General features: G+C 38.5%; 1 protein-coding gene across 1 annotated transcript in view; it reads right to left on the bottom strand.

The window, feature by feature from the left end:
• The window catches only part of LOC121330583 (ETS-related transcription factor Elf-2-like), a 63,925-nt gene extending 60,078 nt beyond the window's left edge, over nt 1-3,847 (bottom strand). The window contains exon 1 of the mRNA XM_041277205.1: nt 3,528-3,847. The gene's annotated coding sequence lies outside the window, so the exon portion shown is untranslated. The remainder of the gene's footprint in view (nt 1-3,527) is intronic.
• Nucleotides 3,848-20,941: the final 17,094 nt, after the last annotated feature.

Here is a 20,941-nt window from a genome sequence, read left to right as displayed (position 1 = left end):
CAACTGCCAAGCCAGACCATTTAAATAACAGTATACACATAATAATACAAAAGCAACAATTCTAAAGTTACATTAAAACCCACTAAGATAAGAAAGCCATTTTACAAAAGTGCGTTTTTAGTTTTGACTTGACAACTGTCCCAGCTTCCCTGAAAAACAAAGGCAGAACATTCCATAATTTAGGAACTACAAGAAAAAGTCCTACCCGTATTGCTTTTGTTGACCCAAGAAATAACCAGCAGCCCTGCATCCTGTGATCTCAGAGTGCGGTTTGGAAGATACAAGGTCAGTAACTCCTGCAAATAACTAGGTGCTAATCCATTCAGGGCCTTGTAAATTAACAGCAACATCTTAAAATCAATTCTATACTGAACCAATGTAAAGAGGCCAAAACAGGGGTAATATGTTCACTTTTCCTGGTTTTAGTCAGAATTCTAGCGCCCGTATTCTGAACAAGCTGCCACAAATTTAGGGACACCAGAAAAAAGTGCATTCCAATAATCAATTCTTGATGAAACAAAGGCATGCAGTCAGATCAGAAATAATTGGTCTAAGTTTGGCTATATTTCTCAAATGGTAAAAAGATGCTTTAGTAACTTCCCATACGAGTCTCAAATGATAGATCAGGATCAAAGATGACCCCCAAACTGTTAATTTCTAATTTAAGTTTTGATGAGAGACTGCAAGGGCCGAGCTCATGTAATCCAACAGTTGGTTCTGTCATCCCACTAGCATAATCTGTTTTATATGAATTCAACATTACAAAATGCTGTGGCATCCAGTGCTTGATGTATGCAAGGCAAAAAGCTAATAACACCCAGGCAGAGGAAAGTCCTGGTTTTAGGGACAAATATAACTCAGTATCACCAGCATAGCAATGGAAGTTCACTCTGTGTCTGTGGATAACGTCACCTAACGGTAGCATAATGAAAACAGCAAGGGACCTAGAATGGAGTCCTGTGGAATACCACAGACAACTTTTGATAATGCCGATTTTACCTCCCCAATTGAGACTAACTGAAAACAATCAGCAAGATAAGCTTTGAACCAGGACAGCACAAGGCCAGACAGTCCTACTGTGCTTTCAAGACGATTCAGTAGGATGGAATGGTCTACAGCATCAAAGGCAGGACTTGGATCAAGAAGAATAAGAAGAATGAGTGTCTTATGTAAAAATGTGAAACCTATAAAGCGATGGAACAAGTGTAAGACTTACTCTAATATTTGCATTAGCTTTAAGTACTTCAAGTATTCAGTACTGTAGCATACTGTTCCTCAATTATCACATCACTGTAAAACATATGTTCCTGTATCAAAATTTAAAAATGACCTCTTTAGGGTATAAAGCAGATACATATTTTCACAGACGCCCGGTAAAATCATATTCTGTATAATGTTATTTAAATTGTCTTATTGTGGCAGCTGTATGTGTGACACGCTATAAAAATAGTGTGTTTTTTTTTTTTTCCTGCTATGTACTTTACAGTGGTTTGAGATAGGTTTGTATAAAAAGCACTATATAAATGCAATAAATAAATGTAACTCCAGGGTCAGGTTTTCTTCTGATAATCCAGAATTAATACAATATTCTGTGTACTCTACTGCAGTTAAACTTACCGGGGGAAAAAAAAAAAAGGTATTCCAGCTTTCTTGTGCACTCATGAAAATTGTAAATTAAATTTTTAGTTTTTTCTGAAGCATATTGGTAGGATTTTTTATTTCATATCTGAAAAACAAATATGAAACTGTACATTTTTGAACCACAATACTTTATTGTAGCATACAGAGAGAGCTGTTCTGCAAAATAAAACATGCACCTCAAGGCAGACAAGTAGAAATTCTGTCCAGGTTGACATTTTTTATGATAAATGTGGTTCCTGCCAGTGCTGTTAAATAAATGCTGATTCAATACAATACTGTGGTCCTTGGAGATTGTGTTTTTAAATGTACTCTTGCCTCTCTCTTCGCAGCAAGGTAAATTCCAGGTTAATTAATTAATCTAATAAAAACAGTCAGCTGTACTGTAAACCCCTCTAGTGGATCATATAATGAATATACATCCTGGGACTGAAATTATCCACAAAAAAACAATACAAACAATTAGCCTACTAATTATCAGTTCTTACACTTTCCTGTCAATTTGAAAAGTGGATTTATCTCCCAAATGTCTACTCTAATCTAAATGTTACTTGACTATATAACAGCAAAATATCAATACTTGAAATTAACATAAAATAATGATTACATTTTTTTTTTTAATGATGAGCCAACAAACGGCACCAAATGTTTAAGGAAAATGTGATGTCAACATTTACAAGTCATTTAAGTGCATTACTTTGTAGCAGTCTTAAACAGTGATTGCAATTAGTAAGGTTTGCTATATACAGTCAGATATTAAATGAATACACCCTGTATGGTATTGTTGTAATAATTAGGAAACAAAACTAATCTGGAAGGAACATGAAGCGCTGGCCCACCCACTGATGGGTACATTTGTTCTCAAAAAACAAATCAGTTGCTGATATACAAACAGCAAGTGGATAATTACAATGCACTGAAGCAATGCAACTATCCAGGACCCTTTCATATTATTACAATAAAACATGTAATGTGCTGTCCTTTATTCTTCTAAGGGATTTCCTACCAGTTTATGCTACAGTATTTTTACTCATGAAAGACAACATATTGCTTTTTTAACACAATTATTAACCATTTTACCACAGGAACTATTAAAATATGCTGAGAATGCATGGGAAATGAAATCAACTTCTTAAGTCGATATTTACATTATATTTCTTCGTAATGGACACGCAGACTACTACCTCGAGAAATACAGTACTGTGTTTAATACCGGCCTGAACGAGGCAGGTTAACATGACACTTTCTCAGTTGCATCCTACTCGGTCCATGTTTAGCAAAATGTTTCAGTTAAAATAAACAAAACGTTTACTTGTATATTTGAACGCTGGCAAAAGCAAAACCAAAACCTTTTTCGGTTCCACGGTTTGACAAGTTACCTCTGTGAGGCGGTTCGGGCCTGCAATTTGTAAATTAACAGAACAATTAATACAAAAGGAAAAAGAAAAAAAAGCCAAGAAAATACGTAGTTGTTATGCAAGTGTGCAGCAATTGTTCAGATATATAGAACACCAAAGGAAAACATGCCAGGTTAAACTAACATACAATGTTTTCCAAACATATTATTAATAATAACAAGCTTTCGCTAAATCACCGGTGCCCATGTATACCCGCTTGCACGCTTTACATATACAGCTATTATGAAGCTATTCTACTGGCGTTATAACAAACGACATTTTAACAGCTTTCCACGCACACGCTAATTAATTAACCAAACTAAATCGTTAAATACTATTAGAAGTCCAAATAAAAATTGAACTAAACTACTCGACAGACTGTGTATATGAACTAGAGCAATCGACTGGAGCCTGCGTTTTGAAAAAGCCCCCTAGCTGACGATTAATGTGCAAACATCACTGTTATTATAATGAAAAGAGGGAACCCCTTACCTTCCACTGTGGCTTTCCTCCACAACAGAGATAATAGCAGGCCTAGCCAATAACCCCAAACACATACAATGGTTGCGGTTGCTGCTATGCAGTTATTTGTCAGTGGTTGTACAGTAACCTCTCGAAGATGCGAAGAAGTGTCAGTTTTGTTTGCAGTTAAGTATCTCACGTTTTGCCTTTCTTCTAAAGCTCACAGTCGCCTATGCAGGAGATAATCTTTACTTTTTATAATTCTCGGCTCTAATTTAATTGTGTTTTGATATGAGCTGTGTTAGCTGGGGATCCAGGTCAGCCTCTCTCAGCCTGCCACAGAGTGACACACACGCTGTGACGTCACTTCACCCAGTAACCACAAGATTTGATTTTCTGTTTCTCGTCGGCCTGCCTACCCGAAAAATAAAATACAAATTGCTTTTCTGGTTCGCGTACTAAAGATGATGCAAAAACTAAATATATTCCTTAACAAAAAGCTCTGTTAATTGCTTTTCTATTTATTGTGTTGAAATAAATATGCAGTGAATAGGTGTTACATACAAATAGCTTTTTGCCAACTTTTTTTTCAATCAAATTTCCTTTCTAATTTAGCTGCTGTTTATGCTATTGTCATTGTGGCTTATACCAAAAATAAACTGCACATTGTAGTCTATGGCTGCTGTAGTGGCAGTGATTTAGTTTGCAGTTTATATTCCCATGCCAGCTGTCTCTTGATACCCATGAGAGCTGTTTGTACTCCTGCATACACCAGCCAGAGCCAACAGCAACAGTATACTGTGTTATACACATCAGTTCAGTGTGGGAGAACAACGTGACAAAAATATTAAAATATCAGTTAACAAATGTATTCTTCTTGCATTTTACAATATATATATATACATAGTAGCATTCTATGAGGGTAGGGGTCATGGTTGGTAGGTGACGTAATCAAATATGAAGACATAAGCCCAATACCAGCTCCTGCGCTATGGTGGTTGGCAACCTACCTCCACCTGTGAGAAACCAGGAACCGCGGTTCACCACATTGGTGTCAGGGTGGCATTTGGTCGAATCCACGAGCATCAAGCAGGAGCAGTTAGGAAACAGGAGATGGACTAGTGGCTCCGCTGCAACCCCGACCCACTCCAGACTCGATGGGATGGCGGACTGGGGTCTGGTGCCTTGCCTGCAAGTAGTTCAGGGACAAAGTGGCAAGCTGCCCCTGTCAGGAGGAAGAGGAGGTAATGCCTGCCCGAGTGCCGAAGAGGGAGGTGCTGCTGCCGCTGGAATACCCCGTACCCCTTCCAACTAAACGGGGGGAAGGGCGGCTGGGAAGACTACCGCAGCATTTGGGATGCCCACAGGGGTGCTGTGACTGCGGGAAGTATGGGCACTACATTGTGTGCTGCCCCCACCTGACGGAGGAGCAGATCCTCCAGCTGTGGTCAGCACTAGTTGCAAGACGGGGAGAACCGCCGCCGCTGCAAGTGACAGCCCTTTCAAGGGCTCCAGCAACAGACGTGAGCTGGCAGTAAAACCCTCGGAGAGGAGACTGCCTCCCTCACAACACCGCCTGCCAACCCATCCACCACAATCCAGACGGGAAAAACCAGACACAAGGGGGGTGGTGTTGTGTTTCAAGGGGTGAGATGGTCAATTACGGCCATGTGCTGCATTGCGCCCTGCTGGCTTTTCGGGGAAAAAAAGAGATTAAGGTGGGGTGATGTAGCGATCTGTGCATTTGTGTTTATGTACCGCATTCCCTGCTGTCTGTTTGTGTTTGCATACTGTGTGTTATTCCCTCCCCGCTGTATTCCGCCATTGCTTGTTTACCTTTGTGTGTTTGTCTGTCTGTGCCCATTGGTCCTGGAGTGCAGCTGAGGGCCAATGAGATGGGTCCAAAGGCTAGTAATCTATCTGCATAAGGGGCAGGTTGAGTCCATAAGAAGGCGGGGCAGCACCATTCAGGAGGTTGATGTTGTGCTTGTTTCTGTGTTGCCGACAGAGCTGTGGTTTCTGGTCTACTGAGAGCATCTAGAGAAATAAATACAGAGAAAGGATTTGAAAAAGGAACCAGCGTGCCTTTATTTTCTGCCTCTTGTGAATATTATATATTATATATATATATATATATATATATATATATATATATATATATATATATATATATATATAAAATATTTGACTTATTTTTAAAAGTTCGTAGTCCCTTACCACAGACCCAGACACAAGAATTGAAGTTTTAAATAGCACAGAAATAAAAGAACTGGAAGCAAAACAAAACAAAACAAAGCCTAACTCCTACACAGAGTACTAACAGAAGTGTTTCTGGAGCCTAACTAAAATCTGACAGCTAAGCTGTTTACCGATTAAACAAAATTGTTTTAACACACACATCCAAACAAAAACGCTCACACAGTGCCTTTTGAAAACAACAGGTTTCTTCTTCACCGTGACAGTCTCTCTTCATACAGACTGGAGACTGTCCTGAACAAACATTTTTAATCTTAGGCAGGTGGCATTCATTCCTAATCAGAGCCAGGCAAACCTCACCCTGTCTCTCTCTCTCTCTCTCTCCTGTGGCATTCTGGGGGATGTAGTCTTTTGGCCCCTCTTAGACTACATCTTCCTCTCTTCCTCCCCCTAGTCTGTCAGAATATACAGTACTGTGAAAAAGTATTTGCCCCCTGTCTGATTTTCTGCATTTTTGCATATTTTTGAAACTGAATGTTATCAGATCTTCAACCAAAATCTAATATTAGATAAAAGGGACCCTGAGTGAACAAATAACACACAATGTTGATACTTATTTCATTTATTTATTAAAGAAAGTTATGCAACACCCAATTTCCCCCGTGTGAAAAGTAATCACCCCCTTAGACTCAATAACTGGTTATGCCACCTTTAGTAGCAATAACTGCAATCAAACGCTTCCTGTAGTTATTGATCAGTCTCTCACAGTGCTCCCACTCCTTCATGCAGAACTGCTTCAACTCAATGACATTTGTGGGTTTTTGAGCATAAACTGCTTTTTTCAGGTCCTGCCACAACATCTCAATGGGGTTAGGTCTGGACTTTGACTAGGCCATTCCAAAACTTAAAATTTCTTGTTCTTCAACCATTCTCATGTAGACTTTGTGTGTTTCAGATCATTGTCTTGCTGCATGACCCAGCTGCGCTTCAGGTTCAGCTCACGGACAGATGGCCTGACATGTATCTGTAGAATTTTCTGACACAGAGCAGAATTCATGGTTCCTTCAATGATGGCAAATCGTCCAGGTCCTGATGCAGCAAAGCATCCCCAAATCATGACACTACCACCACCATGCTTGACTGTTGGTATGAGGTTCTTACTGTGGAATGCAGTGTTTGGTTTTCGCCAGACATAAAGGGGCCCATGTTGGCCAAAAAGTTCCACTTTTAACTCATCTGTCCATAGAATATACTTCCAGAACTATTGAGGGTCATCCAGGTGCTTTTTGGCAAACTTGAGACGAGCATTCATGTTCTTCTTAGTGAACAGTGGTTTCTGCCTTGCTACTCTGCCATGAATCCTATTTTTGCCCAGTGTCTTTCTGATGGTGGAGTCATGAACACTGACCTTAGCTGAGGTGAGAGAGGCCTGCAGATCCCTGGATGATCCTTCTAGGATTCTTTGTGACTTCCTGGATGATTTTACGCCTTACGCTTGGAGAGATTTTGGCAGGACAGCCACTCCTGGGAAGATTCACAACTGTCCCAAACTTTCTCCATTGGACAATATGGCTCTGACTGTGGTTTGGTGGAGCCCCGGTGTCTTAGAAATGGCTTTGTAACCCTTTCCAGACTGATAGGCATCAACAACTTTTTTCCGGAGGTCGTCAGGAATTTCTTTTGATCGAGGCATGATGTGCCTCTAGAACCTGTGTGCTGACAACTTCACTCTGATGGTAAGGGCCAAAGTTAGTCAGATTTATATTGGGCAGGGCTGGCCCAAATCAGGCCTGATTGTTAACCAAAGTATTCAAACAGCTGACCCTAATTATCCCTTTAATTGGGTTGAGTTAACTAGGGGGGCAATAACATTTTCACAAGATTGCATGTTTGATTACCTTGCACACCAAACAAATGAAAGAATCATCAAACTTTGGTGTCATTTTTTCTCTCAGACTCCCTCTATAGACTACTACAACCCACAAAAACATCTGACCAAATTCAATGTGAAAAATGTGCAAAAATGCAGAAAATCACACAGGGCGCAAATACTTTTTGAAGGCACTGTACATATATATATATGTCACATGTATATATATATATATATATATAGATATATATATATATATATATATATATTATAATTAAGATATAACTTATATATTTTACCTTTTCTAAAAAACCCTGTGCCCTATCTAGTTATTAGAGGCATGTAGTAATTATAAATACAGCTGGTACACCCAGTTGGTGTGGGGTGGGTTGGGGTGGGACAGTGTTTTCTTTCTTCAATACTTGTTGTCTTTTTTTTGTCTTTTTTTCATACTTATCTTCCCACCACCAATCACAGGTTTTCATATTGTGTTGACTGCATATCATTATGTGTAGAATGCTGCAAATCAATTCATACATTTTTCTTTAAAAACTCATAGGAATTCTAATTATTATGTTAATAAATTAGTAATGATTTTTTTTGTTATGTAACTACAAAATCACTACAGGACAAAGCACAATACTGTAGCGTTTTCAGGATTCAAAGGACGGAGGCTGAAGCAGGAGTAATTTGTTAAGGCTCAACACATTTTATTTTACAAAATCCCCCTGTATTGCATTGGAACACGTCAACTTTTATTAGTAACCATACTTTCACTTGTGCTCTCTCTCTCAGACTACTGGACTGCAGCGCCGCTCTCACCTTTACAGCCTCCACCTAACGTGGGACCTCAGCCGCCTTTCACGCCAAACCATTCACCCACACATGCTCCTCCAGCACTCACTCACTCACATACCCCATGACTCAGCCACTCACCTTGCACCCCCCCATCACTGGACCTCTCACCCCCTGTATTAGTTATCTCATCCATGTCGACCCTAGGCTGGTATGGGACAAACAAACCTTGTGACATTGTTTTTTCTAAAATGTGGTGAACAAGTAGCATTTTGTTTTGTAAACTGTTACAAACATGCAACCACTAAACCTTTTCATTTTTTAATCTTTTTTATTGTCTTTTGTTTTCATTCATTGAAAAAAAAAAAAATAATTGATTCAAAAATTCAAAACGAAAGAAACAGAAAGTAACTGATGGCCTCCACAGGAACCTTTTATTTTCTTATATGTAATTATTTCTTAAACCAATACAAAATGCAACATAATCTATTAGCTTAATTTCCAAATCACGCGTTCCATTATCATGTGGCACTACTATCAAATATGACTGGCTGGTATTGAAAAATAGAACATTGTCCTAAGTGGGAGTCACGTGTGTCGTGGGTGTGTTGCCGGGGTGTTGACCAGGGTGGTCACACGAGGCGACAAGCTGGTAAAAGTCATCTGTGTGACCAAGCCTTTACTGTCACAGCCCTGCATTATGTGGCACTGAGAGTCTTTACTACCACGATAGCTGTAGTCTCTAGGTAGTAAATGCAGCTGATGTATTTTTATATATGCATCATCCTCTAGTGGTTTGAGTGAACAAGAAAAAAAAAACCTGCTGAATAAACTCAAACTTCTAGTCTAGTTAGGGTCACGCTTTATTTTAAGGGTCACTTTCAGTAACTGTTAACTAGCTTACTAACAGGTTAACAAGTGTTTGTTAATATAGTAACCTAATTGTGAACTAATATTGTCAATTATATCTTTGAAATGGCATTTGAAATTTGGAAGACAATTTTAAAGATGTTACTGTAGTAATGTTTAAAAATTTATATATATATATATATATATATATATATATATATATATATATATATATATATATATATATATATATATATATAATATAATATATATAATATAATTTTTAATTACTATTTTTAATTAATTTAAGAATTTAGAACTAAAAACCCTATAAAATTAAGTGTGTCATTTAAAAAAAAGTATATATATAATAATTTCAAAACAAATCTGTAAAAACCCACAATATACTGGAAACTCTAGTTCTGATATACTAGGATGCCACAAATGCTCCCACTGACAGAATGGCATGTTAAAATGAAGAACAAATATGTAGCAACTACTTGTTTTGCATCAGTAATAAATCAATAACATACACTGTACCACTGCAGTATGGGGCAGACTGCTTGTTAAAATTTTGAGTGCATTTAAAAATGGTACAATGATATATTCAGGGATACAGTCCCAAGACATTTAGTAATTAAGGGTTTTGAGTGTGGGATAAAACTGACAACAATTGCACCATCCTTAGTCTTTCTGCATTTATTTATCTGCCCCAATACTTCTTCAAAGGTCGATATGAATCTTTAATCTAGAGAAACATATGCGTAGTTTATACAGATAAAACTTGCCACATGTTTGCTTGTATGTGGAGCAACTGCAGTTACAGTGCTGTGACTAGACTCCTTGGAGCTATAAGAAAGAGGGAAGAACATGTCAAATTTTATTTTTTGAAAGTAATAAAGAAAACAGAGACAGTGTTTTGAATCCCTCTTTATTTTTCAATGCCATCATAATGTTTTAGACTTGAGCCACCTTTGATAACACTGCTGCTGTGAGCTACAGAATTAAATATCAGCAAGGGCCCTTGGCTTACTTTGTGGGAAAAAAATGTTTCAGTGCAGTTAAAATATTAACTCAGTACAGAACACATCGTAACATTTATTCAATGTCTTCACTGTAAATATACATATTCATCAAATTCTTTTTTTTTTTTTACCAGTTAAACAATGTAATGCTATTTCCTATCCTTGGAACAGAGAACCAGGATTATAATTTATGGTACCACTTATTTAACTGTTCTTCTTAAATTTCTCAAACTGATATCGGTTACAAACCCTGTTTATTATTAAAGGGTGTGGGATGTCACTTTAAAGGGGGTTCGTTACAGCAAGCTGAAACCATAACTATACCCAGTCAAGGCTACAATTCCCATTTGTCTCACATTTGTCCACAGTGTTTTTAAATTGAAGTCGAAAAACTTCCTTCACTATCACTTCTTAAAATTTTTCTTAAATATATATATAATATATATATATATATATATATATATATATATATATATATATATATATATAATATATGTATATGTATATATACAATGTTTATAGAACAATAAAAGCACCACTGTTGACAGCATATCAGGTGGCTATTTATTATTACCCCAAATTGGTGTGAACTGAAATTCCATGGCACCAATGACAATGTTGCAGCACCACATTAGCTAAAGTAGCACACAGACAGCGTTGAAATGGCCCAGTGAAACACCACAGTGTTAACATTTACACAATTAGATTACTAAAAGCAATGGTATTGGAACTAGAGTGTCCAGTAAGGTGCGTCTACAGTAAAATAGGGATTAATGACAAGGCAGCAAACATCGCCAAAGCAACGGTTTCATAGGTCATTTTTAAGAAACAGGATACAATTGACAGATTTTAAAAGGCTTGCTTAAGCGGCATACTATAATAATAATAATAATAATAATATAATAATAATAATAATAATAATCTTTGTTTTTTTATATAGCGCCTTTCATAGTGGACCACCATCACAAAGCTTTTTCCAGAGGAAGGCTGTGAACTGTGCATTATATGCAAAGTCACTTACAATAGGACATTGGTTTAACATTTTATCTGCAGGATGGAGCACAAGGAGGTTATGTGACTTGCTCAGGGTCACACAGTGAGTCAGTCAATGGCATGCTACACTGTTCTAAAGTACAAGAAGGGATCATATCAACTAACATAAGCTTAAACCTTAAATATGTTGAATCACGGTAATTAAAAAGTTCAATTTTATATTTAAACAACTTGCAATTGTTCCATTCATACCGAATGTAAACTGGCTTATAAAGGAAAGAGACAAACATTGTATTTATAATGTAACATTTAAACTACACACAGTGTTAAACTACACACAGTCAAAACCTTGTAGGGTTGTGCAAAAAAGAAATCTGAGTGACCTGCTACAGAACCTCAAAATACGCATCAAGTGACCACTGAAACACATTGCATACTAACAATTGTACCAATTTTACATAAAACCATGTAACATTTTTTTTTTTTTTGGGGGGGGGGGGGGGGGGGGGTGTTCCTGGGTAGTAAGTGTTATTTCCTAATTGCTTATTCTTCAAAAGTATAGAAAATGGCTATTATTCCCCACAAACTTTGCTTTTGTGACCAGGACAGTGATCTTTTGAAATTTACCTATTTTCCAGAACATTCCAGATAGATTCAGTGCTGAGTAAACTTGGAGTAACTTCTAGAACTTTCTAGAACTTTCCAGTAATATAAATAGTAGTATAAATACAGGGGCCTTAAGCCCACCAGTTCAGTTTAGTTCCAGCTGCCTAAGTGGATACATATCTGCATTTTTCTGAGATGGCATCAAGAGGCTGCAATGGTGGCATTCCTGATGGGTCTCCAAGGCAGCTTTACCAAGTTTCCCTGCTATCTTTGCCTTTGGGACAGCAGGGACACCAAGGCGCATTACCACAGGCGGGACTGGCCACAGCGGACTGAGTTCTCGGTGGGGTGGAACAACGTCAAGTGGGAGCCACTTGTGGACCCCCGGAAGGTGTTGATGCCACCACTGCACATCAAATTGGGCCTTATGAAACAATTTGTCAGAGCTCTAGATAAGGAGTCGGCAGCCTTCAAGTACCTTCAAGACTTCTTCCCTAAGCTGTCTGAGGCAAAGGTCAAAGCCAGGTGTCTTCGTCGGACCACAGATAAAGAAGATCGTGGAGTGCAATGAATTCCCCAAGAAGCTCACTAGTCCGGAGAAAGCGGCTTGGAACAACTTTGTCGCAGTGGTTCAGGGCTTCCTGGGCAATCACAAGGCTGAAAACTATGTGGTGCTGGTTGAGACTCTGGTGAAGAACTACGGCACAATGGGCTGTAGGATGTCCCTCAAAGTCCATTTCCTTGATGCTCATCTTGATAAATTCAAGGAGAACATGGGAGCATTCTCGGAGGAGCAAGGTGAGCGCTTCCACCAGGATATACTGGACTTTGAACGCCGCTACCAAGGACAGTATAACGAGAACATGATGGGAGACTACATCTGGGGGCTGATTCGTGAAAGTGATTTACAGTATAATCGTAAATCTCAAAAAACTACTCACTTCTAAATCTTTTGTAGTCATTTTTGTATTACTTTAGTATAAATACATGTTAATTTGGATTCATATGTTGTTTTTTTCTGACTTTATGTGAACGAAAAGACACACATTCGTCCGTTTTCTCATTGGAAATAGGTAAATTTCAAAATATCACTGGCCTGGTCACAAAAGCAAAGTTTGTGGGGAATAATAGCCATTTTCTATACTTTTGAGGCATAAGCAATTAGGAAATAACACTTACTACCCAGGAACAAAAATTGTGTTACAAAGTGCTCTCTTACTGTTCATCCAGACTGTGTACTTCTACAGAATGTTTATGGAAAAACAATTGTATGATTTTTAATTATCTTTCCACATGTCTTAGCAAACATCTATTTGAACATTTAACTAATACTGACTGACAGTACAAAGGAAAGGCCACATTTCTGAGAAGAATACATCTATTTTGACTCATAAAAGACAGGAAGAGAATTAATCTGAGCTGTAAATCTCCCTCCCGACCTGTAAGGGCGCTGTGCTCGAGGGCAGGTAGGACCTGAAGCTATTGTACGGTTAGGTGCACTCCGCGTGGTCAGTACTGCAGTGTGCACCGATTGGCTAGATTTTGGTACAGTGTACACTGATTGGCTAGATTTTAGTGCAGTGCTGATTGTGAGGCGGAGCCTGGCAGTATATAAGGGAGCAGTTTTGGGGAGCTCACTCTCGACTGCATTGTGTTTTTGCGTCCAGCTTTGTTCTTACATCGTTGCAGACTGCGAGGAGTGACTTGAAGGAGTAGCATAGAGATACATGCTCTGCAGAGATGCAGCTGGCCTCTGTGCCGTGCTGCCTGCCCCTGTTGCACCAGCTCCATGAAAGATTATTTATTTGGACTGTGTAAAAGTGTTCGGGACTTGTTTGTTCCTTATTTTTATTTTCAGCCTGAGCTTAACCATCACTGGTGCTGTTCAGTCATGTTTATTTTTGTTTGCCTGTAATAATAAAAGGCACCCACAGGGGGGTGTTGTTCTGCATCTCTGATTGTTGACATCATTCTCGTGCAGCCACTCAGCACATGCTGACAGGTATTACATACTGAAAAAGCAGAACACTATTTACTTTATAATACAGTGACACTGTGGCTTACGTGATATTTATACTTAAGACATCAAGCTCAGAGTCCATCCTCTTTCAGGGTAATCAAACGTGTGTGCTGCTAAATAGTCATTTGACACGCCCTTCAGTAGCTGCTGCAATCTCTCCAATTGTATTCACATGAGCAGGCTCTGAACAAAATAAAGCAAACCATTAGATAAACAGGAAAAATAAAAGAGCCCAGCCCATGTTACATCCTCTTACACCCTGTGTATGTCGTACTGTGCATTGTTTTGCACTGGTTTACACTGTTTGAAAAGTGATGATTTGTTTGGGTATCAAATATCAATAGTTCAAAGGGGACTGAAAAAAACAGAAATCTTTGCAAGAGCATTTAGAAAAATTAATATAATCTTATAATGACAATACTTTTTAAAACTATAATGTTTTCTGTTAATCAGTGTTAAGTAAAAATATTTGCTTTCATCCAAGAAAAAACTTATTACTTATATTTGGATATTGTGATCGAAAAATGACAAACTCTGTTTTAGAGCAGCTGCAGTGACTTTTTATTGTGCTGATTAACAACTGACATCACGAAGATGCCGCAAAATGCTCTGTCGATCTGGGGCAGGTGTTCTAACTCTTGATTTCTGTCACAAAGATGGCTGTAGTGGGTGACATCAGACCAGAAACAGGAACCAACACAAAATAAACAGAGAGGTGGAGTTTTGGTGAAGATGAGCGCTTGCTTGCGCTCAGCATTTAATGATTACACAAGCAGAAAATAAAAGGTTGTAAGACAAACAAAACACAGGACACGAAACTTTCACCAAAGTAAAGAGACAAACAAAACGGACTACACAGACAAACATGGTGAGCTGATATTTTAACTTCAACTATTCTTATTATTGTTGTTGTTACCTCCGTCTCCAATCCCGTTCTCCACTCACCGAACACACAACCCAGAGTGAGTGGAAACATGCAGCTTTTATACAGATGTACCAAGACTCGATTGCTAATCAATCACTGCACTTGAATTAATAAAATTGCAATTCTCCGTGCTCACATATTATTACATTTTACCTGCATGTGATGTGCTGTGCAATCCTCGTGCCTAAATACAAATATACATTTTAAATACATGTGCGCATAACCCATATTATATCCCGTGTACCAATGACTATACACCAACATTAACAAACAATACGCAATGTACAACACCGAAATACACACAGGGGAGGGCAACATTGGCACTGTCTCCCAGTTCGTGGCCTGTCATTTACAGAGTGTGTCACTCAATAGTCACTCAAGCATGTCATGGTCAAGGATGAATGATTGAGTGATTAAAAAGAAACCAAAAACATTTATTCAATGTCCATCATTTATATAAAGTACCTTAATTAAAAAAAAAAAAAAAAGTTATAAAAGTGATAAGTTTCTTTTAATTGCTCGGTATATGTAAAAAGAAGGGCAGGCTAATGTTTGAATGATGCCAGTATTTGGCACAGTACAGCTGCTACAGAATGAGTGGATCTCTCACCTTGCTGCTTCTTCTGAAGGTGGAACCTGGGCACCCTCAGCAGGGCTCTCTGGGGTTGCCTCCTCAGAACCAGCAACTGCTGCCGCAGTCACGTCTGCTGCTGCAAGGACCTCTGTGGGACAGACACGGTCAGCACACCACTGCAAGAAGAGGTTTAAATCTGTAATGATACAGGTGAGTGGAGAAATAGCCTGTACACAAACAGGGTATCGTCAACCTGCTGACCAGAACCTCCTTTGCAGAAAATGTTACTACCACCACTGGAGAATCACTCTCCACTGCTGGACTCACCTCAGTAACAGGAGAGGCGATCTCAGCAACCTCTATTGACTCAGTCACTGCCACTGTAGCTGTGAGTCACAAAGTGAATTCATCTTTACTAATTTCAATGCCTGTGGAAAGTTCTGGTTTGACAGCATGGGACACAGAATCATTATCTTTGCTGCCTCACAAATGTGTCTCAGCACAGCCCTGTATGGGTTCAATAATTAAGTGTTTTTTTTTTATTTTTCTGAAGTGAGTTCCAATCAAATATTTATGTACTTTTGATATATTTAAAGCAGATAATGACCCAGTTACAAACAGAAAGGTTCAGATATGATTTGTCAGTCTAAAACAGCCTAAAAGAGATTATTACCGTCGACCTTCTGTCTGGTTTCTAGTGTAGAACCTTGGCTGGAATGCACTTCCTGTGTGGGTGGAGTCTCTGGTACCACAGGAGCTGCTGTCTCCAGATGCTCCTCCGCCCCAGGACTCAGCTGAGCAACCAGAGCAACTACCATAACAGCTACTGGGGAGGCAGCCTCCAGTAAATGAGCTTCTGCCTCTGGAACGAAGCATGGAAAACCAGTATTAAGTAGTGAACAGTTCTAGCTTGAAAGCATTGGCTATTCAGGTACTGCTGTGCAAGATCTCACACACTGCCTCACCTGTGTCTGGATGGACCTGTCCAGTTCCTCTATCATGTGGGAAAAAGACTGCCAACAGTAGTGTCAATTGTTTGTTTCAATTCATCTATGTAAGCATGGGTTCTTTGGGAAAATGACTAGCATTTTTATTAAGTTCAAAGTTGATATGTTGTACAGTTTCTTTATTTTTTTTTTAATTCATGCAAAAATATTTTTGCAAGCAAACGGCCCCAAATGATGTCCCAAAGACACTTCTGTTCATTAAAGGCATCTTTAAATCTTAGAACAAAGGTGAACCTTTTTTCCCGTACTAATTTTAAAGTCACATTGCATAGCGAAGTTTCAAACAAGATGCTAAATAAATTAATTTTATTATTATTATTGAAAAAGAGAAAAAAATGAAAGTGAGCATTTTGGCTAACTAGTTTTAAAATTAAAATCTTGTGAGAGTACAAAATTTACAGCAATATTATTGAGGTGCCCACACCTTTTCCAAGAGTCTGTGTTCTCTGTGACAGTAACAAATTAATTAGAGAGACACAGGCATGCTGTAGCCGTCATGAAAACTCAGTGAATGTGGCAGGCTGTAAGTCCTGTGCATGTAAATAGTGTTGTTTTTGTGTGATTGTATAGAGTTATTTGCGAATGGAAGTTTGGCAGAGACCACAGGCAGAATGTGGCCATTCCCTAATTAGGTGAGTGCTAATTGTGAAATGGCCATATGTATATAAGGAGGAAAGAAACCTTTGTTAGGTTGGAGGAGTCTGGGGGAGGGAGTGGGAGAGGGGGAAGAGGAAGAGGAAGAGGAAGAGGAATAGGAAAGAAGAAGAAGAAGAAAGTCGAGTGAAGGCATTGTGCAGCCTGGACAAAGGAAAGCAAGTATTGTATTTTGTTTAACCTTTTATTTTGGCTCCTGTGTTTGTTAATAAACGTGCTCAACAGTGCTTTCACTGCAACTTCCAGCCTCTGAATCTCATTCCTGAAGCTATCCTGCTCCAGTGAGCTATACCCTCACTATACTGTATATCCTGTTCAAGCAGAAGACTGCTCGTGTATATATCTGATGGGTTAAAAATACTGAGATGTTATGCTTTTGTGCAAACCGAGGTGGACATTACAAATGTCAATTCTGAAATAATTTACTTTTTTAGGAATGTTTCAAAATATTCTTGCATTCGTGACTCACCACCTCCACTATTAAAATATGGATTTATTATTTTGTATTTATTTTTCTTATTATGGATCCATCACATGAATGGTTTGGTCTCCATTGCAGGAGGGACACGACTATCTCTACCATATGTTCTCCTGATACAATTACAACTTATTTTGAGGTAAAATATTAATTACAAGACAAAGGGGGTTTCCTGTATGACTGTACGCCATAACCCTACATAACTTTAACAAATGAAGTGACATTATGATGCTGTACTTTGTGGGTTTTTCAGTTCAAGTTGGTGACATGTACTTGGTGGCAATTATAAATGGATCCACAAACGTAAACTTTCATTTGTGTTGTTGAGTCTGGTTGCATGTCGTTTTTTTCCGTTAATAGAGTATGTACGGGGGAACTACAAAGTCACTTGGAATGTTCACACATGCTGTACAAACACTTCACTGCAGGGCAAGAAGGTGAGGAAGTGAGTAGACACTGGACTAACACCATGGCTAATAAAGCATTGCTGTAGATGAATTTATTCAAGTTTTCATTAGCTACTCAATATGAACAGCACTCAACCCAAGAAGTGCTGCCATACATGGAATAACCCAGCAGTTCACAGTATTATATAGTATAGCAGACAAACATTTAATGTTCTATTTCTAATGTAGTAGGGCTGAATTGTTTTCTTAGAACCGGAGCAAACATGTTGCAGTCTCTGGACATTTACTGGTATTAAGACATAACGCCCTATCAATTAAATTGTGGCAATCAATAGCTCTATTAGAAGTTATATATTATTTGGTCTTTAACTTAAACATCATTGCAAATTATGTCAAATCCAAAAATAAATGATTAATAATAATCTATAATTGCTTTGTTTATTGCATGTATATTACTGGTTAGTTGAATTTGACCTCATGTGTCCACTGGATTCCCGGGGACAATCCATACATTTCTATTCCTGTGGAAATACAGAACTGAACGCAGGGCATTCATTGGGTGAGAGGCAGAATAAGTACATGTATTAGTCGGTTGTATTCTGAAACATGTTTAGTTTCATGTACAGCAGAGTGCATATTACAGTAGCTTTCTCCACCTCAGATTGTGAGTTGAGCTGTCAGGCTGTCTAAAGCCATCAGTACGTTGCAATCTTATAAAGTTAATAGCTGTCGAAAATGTGAAAGACTTTGCTGATGATGAGTTTGCTGATGAATGAAGCCCATTAAAGAAAAATGCCTGATGTAATCAGAGACAGCAACCTCAACTGAGCACCTGAAATTGAGAACTGCAGGTTCGACAAACCCGCCAATCACATTAATTATGAATGTCTGGAGTAACATATCAATACTATGAGTCAGTGTATCTCTAAAGAGAGTGCAAAAGGCAGTGATGCATGATGCACTGCCGTTACAAATTCTGTCCCCTGTGCACGAGATTAGATGAGGTTAAAAGCTCTACAACAACAAAAGCAGAGGAGCCTGGCTCTTTTTGCATTGTGGTTAAGATGCTGTCTTGCAGTGTGCGGGGTAGGGGGTTTGCGCCAGGGTCCGCCCTGTTTCAACTGCACAAACATACGTTCATTCACTTTTCAATAGTGAAACCAGTGATCACGTAGCAATTACCAATTTTATTTGGTAACTATAATATAAATATTGTAACTGTTAGGCCATAGTTTAAGCATGGCTACTTAATAATCAAATGTATCAGTGTTTTATATTCTACATTTCTTAAAGAGGACACAAGTGAAAAACTAAAATATTTCTATATTGTTTGTCAGTTTTTCATCTGTTCCAGATCTTCTAGATTACCAAGCAATGTAGAATAGAGTGTTTTATTTCTATTGCTTTTACTCATAAACTGATTAAATAATGTATAATTAGGGAAATAATGTATAATTAGGGAAATAATGTATAAGGGCATACTTGCTGTGCGTTTATTGCTGACAGAACCATACTGAGTAAAATGATCAGGCAGGACATTAGTGATGGCAAAGCTAGAGGTGGGGGTGTATATATTTAAACTTTCAGATAAACCTGTATAGTGGGTTGTGATGAGTCAAAGGGTTTTCGGTCTGTGATTTAGCCTCCCGACAGTAGATGGCATCAAACCAACTCGGGACTTCCCTTACCAAGATCTCGTGACCATGGCAAAAGTCATCTTTTGAGGGGCGGCACCTTGGTGAGGGGCGGAAGTACGAGTATGTAACTTCCAGCCACTGGAGTCAAGTGAAGGATAAGGACACGTGTCGGTTGGGGATTGGTGTTCCACTGACTACAGAGGCGGGACATTACATACTAAAGGGAACGTACTACTGTGTTCGGGGTTGGTCCGAAAGTAAAGTAGGAGGAGTAACGGGTGGAGGGAGAGTCTGGTTTTGTGCAGCGGGAATTTTTGAAACACTAACATTTCTTTTGTCTTTTTTTTGTTTATGTATGGTCATCACCGTTTGTTTTGGATTCCACCCCTGCACTCCTTCCCTCACACCATTTTGTTTTTCGTTTGTTATTTAATCCTTTTGTTGTGTATAGAAAATAAAAATAAATTATTTTATTTCTGTACACATAAATTACTGTCTGGACATTCCATTTAATACACTCTCGCCTCACATGGGTATTTTGCATTGTGTAATTTTGTTTCTCTTATTTCTACCATTGAAAGCAAATACAACTTTGTGGGTTTTATATCAGCAAGGCTTCGTTTTCCTTTTTTCATTTGCTTGCTCTTTTAAAAATGGCTACTTAGAACATAAGAACATAAGAAAGTTTACAAACGAGAGAAGGCCATTCGGCCCATCTTGCTCGTTTGGTTGTTAGTAGCTTATTGATCCCAAAATCTCATCAATTGAAGGATCCCAGGGTGTCAGCTTCAACAACATTACTGGGGAGTTGATTCCAGACCCTCACAATTCTCTGTGTAAAAAAGTGCCTCCTATTTTCTGTTCTGAATGCCCCTTTTTCTAAACTCCATTTGTGACCCCTAGTCCTTGTTTCTTTTTTCAGGCTGAAAAAGTCCCTTGGGTCGACACTGTCAATACCTTTTAGAATTTTGAATGCTTGAATTAGGTCGCCACGTAGTCTTCTTTGTTCAAGACTGAACAGATTCAATGTTTTTAGCCTGTCTGCATATGACATGCCTTTTAAGCCCGGAATAATTCTGGTCGCTCTTCTTTGCACTCTTTCTAGAGCAGCAATATCTTTTTTATAGCGAGGTGACCAGAACTGAACACAATATTCAAGATGAGGTCTTACTAGTGCATTGTACAGTTTTAACATTACTTCCCTTGATTTAAATTCAACACTTTTCACAATGTATCCGAGCATCTTGTTAGCCTTTTTTATAGCTTCCCCACATTGTCTAGATGAAGACATTTCTGAGTCAACAAAAACTCCTAGGTCTTTTTCATAGATTCCTTCTCCAATTTCAATATCTCCCATATGATATTTATAATGTACATTTTTATTTCCTGCGTGCAGTACCTTACACTT

The sequence above is a fragment of the Polyodon spathula genome, chromosome 2, assembly GCF_017654505.1.
Source record: "Polyodon spathula isolate WHYD16114869_AA chromosome 2, ASM1765450v1, whole genome shotgun sequence".
In the NCBI taxonomy this organism is placed as follows: Eukaryota; Metazoa; Chordata; class Actinopteri; order Acipenseriformes; family Polyodontidae; genus Polyodon; species Polyodon spathula.
Note: the sequence above shows the minus strand (reverse complement) of the source record. Positions and strands in the feature narration are given on the sequence as shown.